The sequence below is a fragment of the Macrobrachium nipponense genome, chromosome 10, assembly GCF_015104395.2.
Source record: "Macrobrachium nipponense isolate FS-2020 chromosome 10, ASM1510439v2, whole genome shotgun sequence".
Classification (NCBI taxonomy): Eukaryota; Metazoa; Arthropoda; class Malacostraca; order Decapoda; family Palaemonidae; genus Macrobrachium; species Macrobrachium nipponense.
This window is the reverse complement of record NC_087204.1, coordinates 66,807,409-66,825,957: the sequence shown is the minus strand read 5'-3', so window position 1 is coordinate 66,825,957 and position 18,549 is coordinate 66,807,409. Positions and strand designations below refer to the sequence as shown.

The 18,549-nt window shown below is 37.3% G+C and overlaps 1 protein-coding gene across 1 annotated transcript in view; it reads right to left on the bottom strand.

The window, feature by feature from the left end:
* Positions 1-17,889, bottom strand: part of LOC135223654 (transmembrane and coiled-coil domains protein 1-like) — a gene marked incomplete in the record, with an annotated part of 392,453 nt that extends 374,564 nt beyond the window's left edge. Inside the window, 1 exon segment of the mRNA XM_064262306.1 lies at positions 17,477-17,889.
* Between the last annotated feature and the right edge of the window lie 660 nt (positions 17,890-18,549).

The window sequence follows — 18,549 nt, the reverse complement described above, 5'->3', positions numbered from 1 at the left end:
TCGCAGGTGTTTTCAATCTTGCTGTTCGATCGAAACCAGCATTCAACGGCCCTTATTAAATAGAGCATTATTTTGTAACAGCCGTCGGCTCTATTTGCGTTAGCCTAATTGGCATTTGCGGTTTCAATGACGAAAATTAAAAACCAAAAAACTCTCTCTCTCTCCCTTATATAATATATATATATATAATATATATATATATATATATATACATAAATACATATATATAGTATATATATATATATATATATATATATTATATATATATATATATATCTATATATATATAAAACTGGTAAAAATTTTATGTTACAACAGAATTCCATCTATCAAAATGGATCCCATAAAAACGCCAAAATATAGAATAAGACTATATTTCAGAGACTGCTACCTTTCTCTTCAGGTAGGTAATTACCTACCTGAAGAGAGAGAGGTCTCTGAAACATAGTACTTACTTTCTATATTTTGCCGTTTTATGGGTTTCTTTTATTATATATATATATATATATATATATAATATATATATATTATATATATATATATATATCTAATTCACACTTTTGTATTGTATTCCCTCAGGTATGCAGCCATATCCCTTCATATCGAAATACACATTACCTGGGAAATCATTAGCACCAGAGAGAGAGAGAGAGAGAGAGAGAGAGAGAGAGAGAGAGAGAGAGAGGAGAGAGAGAAACGACCAACAAAAAAAAAAAAAATCGTGGAAGACAATGAAACTTCTTCCCAGCACAGCGAGGTGGTTTATTCGCGTAAATGCGAATCCGCCGTAGTAGTCCCCGGTGTTAAGCACTTGGCTTAATCTTACTTGAAGGGTCGTACGGCTCACAACTACAACATGGAAAATGATGTAAAAATGGTATGAATACCTAAGTTGAATAGCTAAGTGAGTTTGCAATGACCACCTTGAGATAAAACGATAACCAAAACAAAAACTATTTCTTAAACGGCCATCTGCACTCTTGTTCAATAAATTACAAATTAAAAATCTAAGTACGATAAAAGAATTACATAACGCACACCAAAGTTAAAAAGAAAAGAAAAAACAGAAATTGATATTACTTCGAGTTAAGAAAATAGCAGTATAAATACCATCAGTGAAATAAGTAACTTTACACGACAACCAATAAAGTTGAAAAAAAAAATGAACGAAAAAGGCAACATCTCCTTCCCCACTTGAAAACCACGACCCAAAAGAACAAAACGAAAAATGCTTCATTCAACGCAGCCGCAGGATTCTCTCTCTCTCTCTCTCTCTCTCTAATATATTTATGGGCTACAGTGAGATACTTTCATCTTCTCTTATGAAATCATCTTCCCGGGCGCCATGGCACGAAAGCTTGACTGCGTTCGTGTGTGGAGAACATCAAATAACCAACACAAAGATCAAATACTAAAGCGATATATTACCACTATATATGCATTAAGGAAAACGTGTCGACATATACTAATTACATAAGGACTTCTCTTGAGAAAATCATTCCCGTCGTTTGCAAAAACTATGGCCAATGGTTAATCATGTAGGCACCAAAAACACAAACACATCCACGTGCATATATATATATATATATATATATATATATATATATATATATATATATATATATATATATATTTATATATATATATATATATATATATATATATATATATAATATATATATATATATATATATATGCATGTATACAGAGAGAGAGAGAGGGGGGGGGGAGACTATAAAAATTCTGTTCTAGCAAATAAAATCTCTCTATATTCTGTTGCCTCCGCGGCTCTTGGCAAGACGCAAATAAAAGATAAAAGTCGGATAAACTTGCTAACTTTGGAACCTTAACAAAAGTGCATCTTGTGCAAAGTGCATCTTGTGCTCTTCACGTGACACGACATTGCTTGAAAAATGCGACACGATTTCAGGAATACGTCCAACATGACTGAGTGACGACAACAATGTCTTTAAGCGTTTGGTGGTCGAACTAGTAGATGCGACATGACATTCAAAGCCGTCATGAAAGACATAATTAGCATCTCAACTACCAAATGTCACAGACCGATAAGACCCATGGACTGCCAAGCCGAAACTACTAATATTTGCTTATGTAACACCGTACAAATTTATCACAATTTTAGTATTACCTGTATCAAATGCTCTCATATGTTGAAGGTACAGCATAATATTTGAGAAAAAAGTAGTAATAACACCGAGCAAGCTAAGGTCAGGCCTATGGGAAAGTGTTCAATAGCCCAGTTTAAAATTTAAAAATGGAAATAAAATATCAAGAAAGAAAACAGTTGGACCTAGTATTTTACAGAAATAAATGCCCTTCACAAATCTATCAAGTTGATAAAAGGTGATCTTTAATATTTACGCAAAAGCGAGAAAATGTCACTGCTCGCTATCACAAATTAATCTTAATGAGGGAAAAATTAAGATATCAAGAAAAACGAAAGCGTACTACATTTCGCTGACACTAAATCAAACAAACGGCCAAGACTGAATATTCTCATCTTCCTTTAAAATATTCTTGACTTGTAATCCAAGACAAAATTACCAGAGAGAGAGAGAGAGAGAGAGAGAGAGAGAGAGAGAGAGAGAATCCGATCGTCAAATACTCCTGACATGTGAATCCCTCCGTGTCTGGAGGCAGGGAAGGTCTTCCTAATTTAGTCGGCAACTACACCAACAAGGGAGAAGCGCACTATGAGCGAAATCATACCTCTCCTCTCCTCACTGCTCCATTACTCACTCATCAGCCATCCTGTATTTTTAGGGAGTGTGCAACTAAGGAGCAGCGACCTTAAGGATGCTAATACGCTGGGCAATCAGTGACATTTCGTTTCCGTGCGCACAAACCAACGACAAAATTCATCGTATTGTTTTTTTTCAAGTGTTACAATATATACACAGCTACAAGTACTTATACACAATGATAAAACGGAACCGTGAGTTTTACGACATATCATAGGAAGAGATCGTAGTGGGATGAAAAATGCTTTCAAAAATGACGATCGGTATTGCAATCATGTAATAAGGATTCCAGTCGTATTTGGCTTACTCTTCAATTGATTGTGTGTGTATGAGAGAGAGAGAGAAGAGAGAGAGGAGAGAGAGAGAGAGAGAGAGAGAGAGAGGAGAATCTATTGCACACATGCGCACGCAGAAATTCTGTATCTGTCATGCAGAAAAAAAGTACTCTGGCACGGAAGGAGGGGTAGAAAAAAAATGCAACAAGCATCAGCATCTACCAACGACCCAGCAGTCAGTGTGAGAATGCTCATCAGAAGCCGCCAGTAGCTGCCAAGGAGAGAGAGAGAGAGAGAGAGAGAGAGAGAGAGAGAGAGAGAGAGAGAGAGAGAGAGAGAGAGATTTCAAATATTAACTCTGATGTTATGAAGTTTCTCGTCTCATCTGCAAAATTGCCCCATTCAATCAGGCAGGGGAAATTACAGCCCATTTCTTCGTTGCATTTTTCAAGCGTCTCTCCATACCTCCAGTATGAGCCCCTTTCATCCCTTTACCCAATAAACCTTCATCCATCTCGGCAACAGCCTGTCTCAACTTAAAGACTTTTGAGTTTGGTGAGCCAAGGAGAGAGATAGAGAGAGAGAGAGAGAGAGAGAAGAGAGAGAGAGAGAGAGAGAGAACTGCAGCTGCCATCCGTCTTCATTGAAGCGGTATCCACAAGAGAGAATAGGCTATATCGTGTGGAAAATGTTCAAACTAATAATATTGATAATCTAAATAAATACATTAACATATACTATGCGTATGATTACAAAAAACGTTTCTTGACTCAAATATCATCGCTTAACACCTCCAACCAAAATTCTTGCCGATACTCACGCAAACAATTCACATTCTCTTCTGCCAATATCAAGGACTATCGAGGAGAAATGCCACAGTAACCTACACAACGGTACGACCAGTAAGTAAACACCTGCGTTCTGTACCTCGCAAGTTTGGAACATTCCCAACAACTCATTTAGAAACCTTTACGCTTGACCTATCGTCAAATACCATCATCAACACCTACGATATATACAGTAGACGGTGAGAGATGTTCTAACATCTGAACCTAAAATTCATGCGAAGTCCTCCATCCAGGCTGCGCCAGTGGATGTTCAATCACATTACAAACAAGAAATTCGTTTGGCTCATAAAATGACACTCATTCTGAAGACCTTGCTGGCTGGAGGGTAAGACTGCTCTATAGACCAAACTTATACAAAACACATAATACGGAGGCCCCCCAACACCCCTCACAAGCAGGCTCGAGGGGTGAGCGCTCAGCCAGACACGTGCCAAGCAAATGGCTTAATGTGAGAATGACAGAGGAGGACCTTCGACATCCTGTGGCCGCGGGGCATCGCCACATCCAGTCAGATGAGCGAATGATTCGGGGGAGAAATAAACAATAACACATCTATTGATTCTTTGGGTGGGCACTTCTTATTTCTTTTCCAGCAATATATCAAACGTCCCCTTCCTGTTAGCCGTTTTAAAAGTAGCAGTAAGAGCAATCGAATCATAACAACATTAGAAATGGAAACAAATAACCCCTTCTAACCTTTCATGCAATCACCCCATCATGTCAAGAAAAATCGAAAGACAAATTTCACCGAGAAACATTGTTGCACTGGAAGGGAAAATCATGGGAATAGAAGGGAATGCCACTGGATGTCCGGCAATCGTGTTTAACCCAACCACATGACCCCACAAGAGTCATTCCCAAATTGCCTCTGATGGCACGGAATGGCAAACAAAGTGGAAGACGACGGACAGGAATGAGAATTAGATGGAAAATAGTTATGAAGTACACACATATGGAAAGAGCGGCCACATAAACACAAACGCGCGCGCTCAGATGGATGGATTGATTAAAAAAGATAACAAATAAATAAACATGAGAAATCTGAGAGGTTACGAATTAAAATGAGAGAGAGAGAGAGAGAGAGAGAGAGAGAGAGAGAGAGAGAGAGAGAGAGAGAGAGAGAGAATTTAATAGCATGCTGATGTCATGCCAACATTGGTCATGAAACAATTGTTAAATATGTATTTATATCAAATTGTTAAAGATGTACTTTTACTAAGACAAAATCTTGAAGGAACACTACGTGATCGACAAAAATATATTATAAAAATGACATACAGTACCATAAAATCATGTTAAACTATACAGATAATTTAATCTGATGACTACAACAGCAAGAGACTTCAATGAAAAAGATCGATTTCTTCAGCAGACTTACGTATATATACACCATTCTATTAAAAACCACTCTCGTCTCCAAGTACCCTGGCAGGATGAAAGTCACCTTCCTCATCCCGGTCAAGTACCCGAGGCCGGCCCATCCAACCAGCAACACTCACAGTCACGCGGATCACCTCTCATCTTCTCACGTGTCGGTGCGTATAACGATTACTATACTCTGTGCAACACACTCAGCCCTCATGAAAAAAGCTGATCTGGTCATTTCTAGCACCTACAGGTTACTACAAATCAGACACTCCCTTCACTGCGTCGAAGAGAGAGAGAGAGAGAGAGAGAGAGAGAGAGAGAGAGAGAATGTCAAGCACAAATTTTACTGTATGGAGACAATTACAAAAGAAATCAACAATGCAACAAACATTTATACCTTAGTTTTACGAAAGAAACTCTAAGCACATATAAAAAACATACCATTAGCCTAACACTAGCTGTCAAAATACCACCATAAAAGTGGGACACGCTGACAGTTTCACATCTAAACAACTCCTAACATTTGCATTAAAGCCACCAACAAGCTCATCAAGCTTAAAATCTCCAGGAAACAGCAAAATCACCAGACTATACGTGCTTGTTGGATTAATGATCACTATCATGAACAATATTATAACACGGGAGTGTCTACTTCCGACATCACAATCTATTCTGATTTTTGCAACTTACTACCACTCCCTGGTAGTAACTGTGTGTGTGTGTGTGTGTAAATATAAACTTCAACCTCAATTACGAGGAATGTCAAGTAAAATAAAACTTTCAACCAAAGGATGTAAAATTTACCTAGTTATAACACATGCCAGAGCAGAAAGAACTCAATTAGCAACAACTGCCAGTCATTCCCCCGCCACCCCGCACACATAATTTAAATCCTGTCTAACTTACTTAGAGAAGAAAATTATGCCATTGTACAATAAAAACCAAATAAACGGATTCTTCAAAGCTATTAAAAGCCAGAGATATAAACATAAAATCATATAAATATATATAATATATATCCTAATTTTGCCACTTTTCTTCCATAGTACGAATACATCCCCAATTATTCATTTTTTCCCCAGCACTAAATTGTGCCAGAAAACAATGCTGTCTATTACGGTAAAATATTGGTCTTCCGATTTTTTTTAATATATTGCATATCGATTTAAAAGCATATAATGCAAAGCAAACGAATGTGAAATCAATCTTATCGGAATACTCTCGGCCATGTTTTTCATGTCAATAAATATCCTGACTAATAAATATTCTATGAATCGATTTTTAAGGAAGAATGGTATTGATAATATAAAAGTGTCTCTCTTGAAAAAACTCGTCGACTTCAACAAGAAACACGGAGGGGAAGGGATGTGGGAATTGTATAGACTCTTATGATATGAAAAGGACTGGCAAATATCTCCCACATTCAATCATTAACAGAAAAAAAAGAAATAAATAAACAGCCAGTCAATAAAGCAAATATATATATATGCTGAATTTAGCTAGGTTGCAGACATCAACGATCACTGGCATCGAGTTTTCAGAGGTCAAATTGGATCCTCGAGCCTACTTCGTGCGACTGACACACCAAGCCAGAAAAGAGGAGCGTTTTTGCGACACTTCAATTTACCAAGTTAGAAACAAAATGCATTAATTAAGCATCTGCATACTTACCCCACGCAGTAATTCAACAGCCATCTCCGTGGACTGCATTTTTCCGAGTCTGTGCTATACTTGTTGGTATTATACTTCAAGTCATTTAATTTTTCTCCGTACAAAAAGGGAAGCGTTTACGGAAGAGGTGGCAGAAATATCTTGCTGGGATACTGCCTAATAATACTTTAGATTAAGTATATGCTGCTTTCGATGAAGTATCTACACTAACGGGTTTCAACTGCATCCGACGTCACATTTTCTACAATATCTTTAATTTTTGGAAGTCTGCTACCGGGGAATAAACGAAGCACCGAGCTTTGTGGGACTTAAAAACAAAAAGCATTGCAGTCAATACAACCAATGCTGCAATTAACGTCATAACTCATTATTGTCGTTATATTTCAATGTTCATCGCAGCATTAGGTTTTCTACAGAGCATACGTTCATGTAGGTAATAATTAACACTTTACCATCATGAGTAGTTTTATAATGATGGCGATGACCAGATTTTGCACTATTAAACCCATTTAGATTTCAAATGCATCAAACCGCAAAAATGTGAAGACGCCTTGTTCTGCCTGCCACAAAACCAAGTGAATATGCACTTGGTTTAAAGTGACAGAATGACACTTTCTTATTATGTTTCTTTCTTATTGGAAATATTTCACTCAAGTCGAGTTATCACCGACAACGAAGGCCCACGAAAGTTACGCATTCACAAGCGCCATCAAATCCACTTATGACCCGAAAAGGTTACTGATATAACGATACAGCATCTCAATAACTTATTAAGGACTAAAGCCAATCAATCTGAATGCGGGATCGGATATTCATTTTACATAAACTGTCGCGAATTCAAGACATCTAAACCTTATGGGTTTCCACCATAGACTTCACACCAGGGTTACTGACAATTATGGTTGGGGCGTCTTCACAACCCCGCGTAGGTCAAAGCCGAAAACTGTACATTTTACTATCATCTTAATGCAAAGCAACTCGAAATTTATGTGGCTGACTTTGTAAATGTCAAAACCGGTGTGGGAGGATCAGGAATGAGATGATCCCTTTAATAATGCAGTCTGACTAAGCACCGCATTGTAATGCTTCAGAATAAACCTTAAAAAGTACAATGCATTTCGGGGTTTTAAGAGATATTTATGTATAAGACAACTGGCTTCGAGTGACAAGGAGATAAGAATTTCCTCAATATGTCACGGGGAGAGAGAGAGAGAGAGAGAGAGAGAGAGAGAGAGAGAGAGAGAGAGAGAGAGAGAGAGAGAGAGAGAGAGAGAGAGAGAGAGAGAGCTTAAATAAATTATAAAATCTGACAGCATTACAAAATTAAACCCGAAGGCTGTGCCTCTTTGTCATAATGAAAAACAGCAGCGCAGTCACGCAGTTTTTTTTTTTACGATAAAAAAAAAAAAACTACAACTGAAGGACTACACTGCACATTGATCAGCAGTAAGGAGCCACGACTCTGGAACACCCCAAAAATAACGATTTTCAGACTTCAGGCAAGACTTTCTATAAAGGCAAATGTCAACTTTGGGGTCAATATGCCATCTCCTCCCACCGCCCCGTGGATAATGCACAATCCCTCTTACCTTTCTTTTTCTCTTCTTTCTTACTGAATTTTAATTCTAACACGAAAGCAATGTCTCAATACTTCGGAAAATATCAGATAAGGAGAACAACAAGGAATAGAAATAGCAGTAAGAACAGTAGAAGTAAAACAATACACCACCTAAGAGAATAAAAAGAAGATAAAGAAGACAATAGATTTGCGTCATGGCATTGCACAATGGAAAATGAAAATTTAATTCTTCGACATTCCTCCTCCACACTTTTGTAAGTCAATTCCGCCCACAAGGTTTATGTACAATACCTTCAAATGAAGGTATCCACGTCAACATTATAATGATTTCATTTAATGCGTCTCTCCCTCTCACACAAATACACACCTATACTTGAATTTATGTGCACTTTGAGGCTGTTGAAATAAGGCTAGATTTAATTGAGTGTTAATTTCTAACAAAAGTTAACTCAAAGAAACAAAGTACTATATTTCTTTATGCTGACAGTCTCTTTTAGAATAGAAAATCAATTATTTTTCTTGCCTTTAAGCCAGGCAGTCAGCTTCTGTGCCAAGAGCAATATTTTCAAATAACCATAAAAAACGGACATTGGGAAGAAAAAAGCGTGAACATCATCTAGGAGGAGTCCAAAAGCGACTTCTTGAGATCTTGATATTTATTGCAGAGAAGAACCACCCTCATTTCCTTTCTCCACCACGCCTGTTCAGCGTCTTTTTTACATCCCCCTTTACATATTCTCTCTCTCTCTCTCTCTCTCTCTCTCTCTCTCTCTCTCTCTCTCTCTCTCTCTCCAGTTTATTCTGTGGTTATGGTTATTTATATGGTTGAAAATAGCTGAGCTCTGTTGTTCATGCCTAACTGACCCTTCATGTTGCATTAATCTCTGGGGAAGAGAATTTCCTGTAAAACCGATGTAAGTTTGCTGTGTCTTTGGGGATTGGCTTTTGTTGGACGTTAATTAGGGATTTAGTTAGGGTATTTGTCACAAATTCAGAGAAGCACATATACCACTTCACAACATAAAACTTTTAAGCCTTGATGTAGATTCCCTATTCACAAAAGTACCAGTACAGGACGTTTTACAGTTTTTGAGGGAATAATTAGGCCCCTATTCAGATAATTTCCCTTTGGCTCTTGACAAAATAATAAAGTTAGTTGAATTATGTGTATCTAATAACGTATTTTAATTCGGGGAGTCATTCTATAAGCAAAAATTTGGGTGTAGCATTTTAAGCCCTATTTTAGCCAAACTATACATGGAAAACTTTGAAACTATAGTAATAGATGCAATAAAACACCAAAAACATACTGTGGATAAGATATGCAGATGATATTCTACAATTTTGGGATAATAAGTGGGGCAATTTCAACGAATTCCATTCAAAATTAAATCCATTATATAGTGCCCAGCTTCAAATTTAAAGTTGAATGGGAAACAGGCAATAAAATTCCTTTTCTTGTTGCTTTATTAATTAGAGACAAGACAGAATAGAAATTTATCATACATACAAAACCAACGTTCTCACTTTCATACATTCACTACTTTAGGTATCATGATATTCCTATTCTTAAAAGCCTTAAGAATTTGTTCCCCAGATTTCCCGGAAAAAGAATCTGAAGTAATTCGTAAGCAGCCTTCGTCTTTAAGATATCCTGACACCATATAATTGAGAAAGCGATTCATTCATAAAGCAAACGTAATTTTCTACCGACCCCCTTAAGACAAGACCAGACACACCCAGCAATAAAATGACCAACCAACACAAGCCACAGACATTTACTGCACGAAAACTGAAACATATAGCAGGAAAACAGCACTGGACTTTCAAATCATTCCAAAGAAACTACACAACAAGGTCCACTTTCTCACAGAAAAGCAGCATATTAGTAGTTACCGATGCCAACACGGCTTATGAAAATGAATCTCAAACTCAAATGGAGAAATCAAATGTTGCATAACTTTATTCAGACAACTAGATGGAACATTTACCCAATTCCCGAATAATTCAGCTACTTTCTATGTCGCCAAAGAGCACTCATTGTTCTCATATGCTTTGGACCAAAAATCAAGTCAAGTCAACGTCTCGACTCGCCTCAATTCCAGAGCAGACGGCGTCTTGAAACTTTTTAGCTTCCTAAAGAAATCTTCTTTCCTGTACAATAGAGTTAATTATCCATTTCTGGAAAAATCCATCACATAAATATCCTTTGGCAGGACAAACAAGAACATATTTTAATTTCTATATGAACACGCCCTAGTTAAATCTGCTGTTGATGGACCCTACAAGATTAGTTTCTGTTAGGAGACCATACAAAAGGTTAACGGCGTAATGAGAGTTCAAGACAGCAATTCTGTTCTGACTCTCTATCGCTGTTGAAGCTCATTTCTCCTTCAGAGGGAAAATATACAATAATTAGTTTGCCTTAGGGGAGTCCATTCACGAGTGGAAGTTTTTAGCAGATATTATATTATCATTTTTCTTTTCTTGGAGGATGAGAACGACAAGGTCATTTTTTTCTTATTTTTGATGCAAAGCAAAACAAGGCTATTACTATTCTGAAAAACTATAAAGGAAAATTCTTTAGCAAGGCTTTAAGGACTGCACAGACGAAAATTTAAGTTTTGCTGGGCTATATAAGAGTATCTGTCCTTGGGATCTTAAAAGAAACAGTAGGCCAATTCACCTTTTTCCCAATTACAGCGATTCAAGGGCGTGCGCACGCGTAAACATACCTTGCTAACATAAGAAACTAAACAAGAACAAACCCTACAGGCAACATCAACGTATGTGCCACTAAACCCCCCCCCCCCCCCCCCCCCCCCCCAACTTCTCTCTCTCTCTCTCTCCTTTGGATATCTCTTGCATAATTCTGCGTATCGCTACCAACAGCAGCATATCGTAAAACTCCAAAGCATAAGCGAATGAATTTCCAAAACACTTGCATTTTCATAGCACATTAAAGTCAGGCCAGGCCCATTGAATGAATTTAATGTATTACACTTGAAAGAAGCACAAGGTACCAGTATACTATCTTAAATTCTCTTATTTAGAAAAAATATTTTCTTGTTCTTACTCTGGCACACAGCAATCAAAATAAGAATTTATAAGACATTTGAATAACACAACTAAGTTTACAACACATTTTTAAAAAATCAATTGCCACGCTGCGTCCATTATTCAACAATCTCCATATTGCCGGTTTTCATATAATATTTTAAGCATCAAATAATTTTAAGGGACCCTTTCTTAATTTCAAATTAAATGCGAAAGATGCGTGATGAGTGTGTAAGGAGCTGAGATATCTCTTTCGAACAAAGTCCTGTCACTGTTGCAATCTGTTATTAATCGACATTTTACCGACACATTTTACATTATGCAATTGTAATAAACTGCTATTTTCCAAATCCATACAGTGGAAGTCAAACAGGCACGTGATGCAATATACAAGGAGCTTGCTCTCTCTCTCTCTCTCTCTCTCTCTCTCTCTCTCTCTCTCTCTCTTTCACAAATACATGAACATTATAAATAACAAAGTCAGCACAGTATAGCACTCTCCTAATAATCGTCATGCTACAGACACTATTTAACGTTATACAAATGTAATAAGCACTCGTTTTCTCTGACACCTTTTAGTCACACAATAATTTACTGGATAAATATCCACAAACTCAACTGCAAATTTTCGACCTCGTCCAAAGCGCCATCTCTAACAACAATAACAACATATTTTGGAAATATATTTTTATATATAATTGTGGATATTTTTTAAACAATAACAACAATAATCAACCGGCCCCATTTTTTGGAAGGCGGACAATCAAATTCTGTCTTCTCGTAATGAAGATGCGTCCAACGATAATCCTACCCGAAGGTGCATCCTTCAGGAAGACTTCAGAAACTACAGATACGCTGCTGAATTAATATTGCAGCATAGTGTATTTACATTCAAAATAAACCATTTCCTTAACATATGATTAGTTCCCATCCAGAATTAAGGTATAGAATGTTGAAAATGCGTCAAAACAAAATACGGTCATACCACGATAAACTAGCTAACATGATCAAAATAATGTGGGTATTCCTAAAACAACTATACCGAATACGACTTCCTCAAAACAACTCAAAAATTCCCAACGACCGTAATGTTTCCAACACCAAACATCATTATTTCATGGATTCATTCACGTCTCAATATGAAGAAATCTAAATCCGCCGTTTCTTGCGAAATAAGACACGTAAATTCCAATCACAACCCATATATTGGCCGTCTTTTCATGGCATGTAACTCGTCGCATGACCTTTCAGTAAACACCAAGTTAACGGCCACACAAAGACAAAATCTCAGGCTCGAAAAAAGAAGGACCACAAAACGAAAGTGTGTATTTGAAAAAGAATAAAATAAAAAGGAGTACCTGTCGACCTCTGAGGCATATACAGTATTTCTGCATAAATATTTCACTTCTACGTGCTACCTGTGGGTTTCGTGCTTGCAGATGCACTGTCAAATGTAGCCAGTGCCAGGTAATTGCGTGATAGGATTCTGCGGCTGATGTGGCAATCCGTGGGTGCGTGCCGGAGCGTTCCCCTTTTCAGAATTCTCGTATTTGCTTCCAGCTTCAAAGGATGAAAATCGTTCGTACTGATGTTTTCATATCATGAGGAAGAACGAGTACATATTCCTCTTCAACCGCAACTCAACAAACCACGACCCTCAATGAAGATTCTTCAATGAAAATCGAATTACTTCAGGTCTTCACATTTACAGAATGCTCCAAATTTCACATTTTTTCCAGCAAAAGGGAAAAAAAAACATTCATAGTAAATAGAATTTGGGGTTATATATTTGAGCATAAATATACAAAAACAGGCTACCGTTGATAACAAAATCATCATACTACGCGCTAAATAGCTAAATAAATACATTTTATAGAGGACTAACATCCCTATCTATGTCAATATAAGATTTGCACAAATGATCGTGTACTCAAAGGGTGAAATACAAACTCCATCAGGTAGTAGTATATACCCTACAGTTGAAATGGATCCACAAAAGCCTCATGTATACCCGTTCGATGCTGTGATCATAAGAGCTGATTCCGGAGCGAAGAAACATTGAGATCGAACTTCGGTGCCCTGAGAGCGAGGAAAAAAAAAAAATCTTCTTCTAAGCATGGTACCCCATTTAGTTCGAATATTGAATATGTTTAGCCAACGGAGTGCCCACTGAGACCAACCCATTAAGGGCATTAGCATCGACAATGACTGAGGCAGCAACATAGTCTGACATTTCCATGAGGAAACGGCGGCAATATACAGACGCCTAAATTGGACTTTATGACTTTCGGTCACAAAAATGTTCCACGTAGGAAGGTAGTAGTGTAGGCATTATTTAAGTATCTATGCAACGTGCCTTCGGCCCCTAACTGCAACCCCTTTCATTCCTTTTACTGCACCTCCTTTCATATTCTCTTTTTTTCCATCTTACTTTTCACCCTTTCCTAACAATTGATCATAGTACACCTACGAGGTTTTCCTCCCGTTACAACTTTCAAACCTCTTACGGTCAATTGCCATTTCAGCGCTGAATGACCGCATAGGTCCCAGTGCTTGGCCTTCGGCCTAAATTCTACATTCAAATCACAACGGCAATCATGATCATGAGCTTTTACATATTTGCATTCAATACCCAGAACTCCTTTGCTCCATTAGCGACTGGCAAAGTGACGAAGCACTCGCTCTGATCAACCTTCGCTATTTCCCAACTGAACCGATTCGATCTCAACATGACACTCCGCTTCTCTAGGAGAGCAGGGAGGGAAGTGCGGGAGAGGAGAGGAGAGGAAAAGTTCCTTTTAATCATACTTAACCACATTCGGGACGATCGACCAACGCTTATATATGTCGCCAGCGATGCGTGCGTGCTGCTGCATCTCTCGTCGGCATTACACTGAGGAAAGATTCGTTATTACGATAAACATGTTATGCACTGGGTGGCAGAGTTGAAGATAGATAATCATAAACAGTTATGGAAAAGGAGAGGAGAGAGAGAGAGAGAGAGAGAGAGAGAATTTTATATTTACACCACAATATCTATTACGGATAGCTAAGAAAAATGGAGATCGTCGTAAATGGACGTTAGCCGTAAATAAACATAAAAAGATCTTAAGACAGCAAAACTTCCATATTCACACTTCTCTTAAACAAATCAGAAAGCTGGAGTTTTCTCTATTCAATATTCAGAATAAAAGCTTCAAGCGCTTCTAATCATTTTTGGCCCATGCACCCTTTCACCATATGTCACAATGTCATCATCCGCAGCCCTTTTCCAAAATTGTCTGGTTGAGAACCACTAGAAAATACCTTTTCGGTAGAAATAACACGTGCAAAAACATCCTCATTCGTTAGGCACCCCATATAATGACCCCTTTTGGTAGTTCATTTAAAGACTACAACTATGACTGTATGAAAGTATTCTACCATAAATACCATAAAGGAACTCCCAAAGCAATCCTATCAAATTACTCCTAGCATAACAAAGTAAAACAAGACAAAACTTGACCACATAAAAGCCCCCAATTGACCTAATATTCAGACTCCCACGTGACCCCCCATAAAAGAATTTCCGCTATGACCTTTCCTTTGAGTCAATAAATATATCTTCATCCTGACCTAATTAATATCCTGCACTCCCTCCACGACATCATACAAGAATCCCGAACATGACCCCAGAAAAGTCTCAACATTCAAGAAAACATAGCAACACAAATGCAGCGTCTGGAACTCTGCCCATTTAAAATGACGACGGTCCGGGGAATAAGCTTCTCTCCATCGTGACCGAACTCTTCTTCATCATCATCATCAGCACCATGCCAAGGAATTTAATTGGGAGGATGTGCGCCGCCTCAAAAGGAAGTTTTTTAATCCCCTGGCTGGGTTTTCAAAAGGCCCTTCCATCGTGAATCATCATGACGGCAAAGGTACATCAAACTGCAAATCACGGCTAATATACAAGAAGGAAGATTTGTATAAAGACGCTTTATATATATATATATATATATATATATATATATATATATATATATATATATATGTATATGTATAAATATATATATTATCTATCTATCTATCTATATATATTATATATAATATTATATATATAATATATATATATATATATATATATATATATATATAAAACGTCTTTATACAAATCTTCCTTCTTGTATATTATTCGTGATTTGCAGTGAAACACTAGAGTAGCAGCTACTCCAGTGTTCACTTTCCATCGTGGCTTATACCTTTATCTATGCATTTATCACGTTCCAAACTTTAGTGATTCAGTTACACAGACATACATACATACATACATACATACACATATATATTATATATATATATATATATATATATATATATATATAAATATATGAGAGAGAGATTTAGATAATCCCATTAACTGGAGTCAAGCAAGAGCTTCAATTCCATGTAGTGACACTGTTAAAAGGAATATCACTGATTCTTGTTGTTTTTGTTGTTGTATGGCGCTTTTATGTTGCATGGAACCAGTGGTTATTCAGCAACGGGACCAACGGCTTTACGTGACTTCCGAACCACGTCGAGAGTGAATTTCTATCACCAGAAATATACATCTCTCATTCCTCAATGGAATGGCCGAGAATCGAAACCGCGACCACCGAGGTGGGACGCTAATACCATACCAACCACGCCGCTGAGGCGCTTCACTGAATCTTGTTTCATCAAGTCAAATAATGGAAGTGTTCTAAATTTAAGTCTTGGTTTATTTAAACTCGATGCCTTTATAATGAAAAAAGTTGTAGACAAATATAAGCAACAAAATTAATTTTATACATGTTTTTGGACTTTTGTTTACCTGGTAACTTTTTCTCCAACTGTATTTCATTCGTTCCTTGACAATGTCTTAGTAAGGACGAAAGTGCTTGGATTTCTGACTATCATTTTCCTATCATCGTATTCGCTTATTTAATGAAGTCAAGATGCATCTGCTGTGATTTTTTTCGCATATATATACATATATACATATACACATATATATAGATATGAATATGCATATATATATATATATATATATATATATATATATATATATATATATATCAAATACACAAACCCATAGGCCTTTCAACTTCCTGTCATTTATTTAGCAGACTACTAAGTAAAGGACAGGAATTCAACAGGCCTAGCAGCACCCAACTGTTTCTCCTTTTTTAGCGGCATTTGTCGTTATTTATCTACTATATATACATAAGAGAGAGAGAGAGAGAGAGAGAGAGAGAGAGAGAGAGAGAGAGAGAGAGAGAGAGAGAGAGAGAGGTTATAATTGTAAAGTAAACTGGGATGACCTCTGTTATAAAATAATCCTTCATCTTACGTACGCAACAACATTCTACGCAATATTGTTACCGTCCATTGACTTGACACTTTACAATAGTCATCACTAAAAACGGACTTCAATATTTCATTCCCTAATTCCAATGGGAAGGCCAAAAACATCAAAAACTTCAGGAAGAAATGTAAAAAAAGAGTGCATTGGCCATTTGTCAGTAACGAATTTCACTTGAAAAAAGTGGCCAAATGAATGTTCACAATGTATAAGACAATTACAAGAAAAATTAAGTCATCAATGCCATACATGTCATTTCTTCTCATTTTCATGCCACTTGCATGTGACGGTGTTAGATGAAACATAAACTCCAGGACTCCTCTGATCACGAGAACACACTCCTTTTTCAGGCTACAGGCAAAATGCTAAACATGAAATAACAATGATAAACCGCAGTGAGAGGAATGAGAGAGAAAAAAACTTATAAAAAATCAAAATTAAAGTTATAAAGACATGTACTTAAAAAACACCAATGACAGTTAATAATTACCATATGGAAAATAAAAAAAAAAAATAAGAAAGGCACCACTGACATCACTTCCACTTACTTGAAGAACAGAGGACGAGACGAATATCGATTCTAAGTATTTCCCGAGGATGAACCACTTTCTTTCCTTGACACGGGCTTCAATTTACAGTTTTCTTCCTCCCTAGAGAAACAGTCACTCGGGTCATTACGTAAAATCTCTTCTATTACAACTTTTTTCTTTAATGCACCTCACGTACGATAACTCTTGATGGCATTTTCAGGTTACGAGAAAAGAGGTTTTATTCACTAAGTTTTTATGAAGACAATCTGGCTGAAATGATTATTTCATACTGCACAAAAAAGCTCTGGAATATCAGAAAACCCCCCAGTCTCACGCATGAGTTTGCATGCGTGCCTGCATGCAAGCAAAACACTGGGACCAAACTACAAGCGACCACTTCGGCCGCTGCGTCTGCACCTACGGTACTGACTGCCACCGACTTCGCAAGTCTATTGACAAGGTGATCCCGTCGTCTTTTCACAGAAACGTCCTTCATTTAAACACCCTTCCTCCCCTCCCTGACTATACCACTCCTACTCCCACAAGGGGGAAAGGGGGTTCAGGGGTTGAATTGACTTCGATCGGGCAACTTACATACTTCACGTAACCAAGGCTAGGCGAGGGCATATCCACAATTAATGATCATGAATGAGCATAATAAAGTACATATACACGAGCGCACACAGTTTTCCTATAATTAAAAAGAAAATAGCAGTAAGCTTTCCATTTGCTGCAGGTCACAATTCTAAAATTCAGATCACTCTTGAAATAATGTTGAAGTTTTCCCTGGTGAAAAGCAGGACGTCCAGCCTTTAGTAGTAGATGTCGACGGTCAATCAAGATAATTTAAACGTCTTATGATGTTCCCATTATCAACATAACAGTACGAAAAGTTCCTCTGACACTCCCATCAACATAGCCGTCCCGAAAAATTTTTTTTGTAGATCCCCATTTCTTACAATCCCACCAAAACATAACTGGATACTGCCATTAGCATATGTTGATTTTCCTATCAACCTCACAATCTTACAAACACATCTTTTGTTATTCCAATTAACCTCGCAATTCTACAAAAAAAACTTTTGTTATTC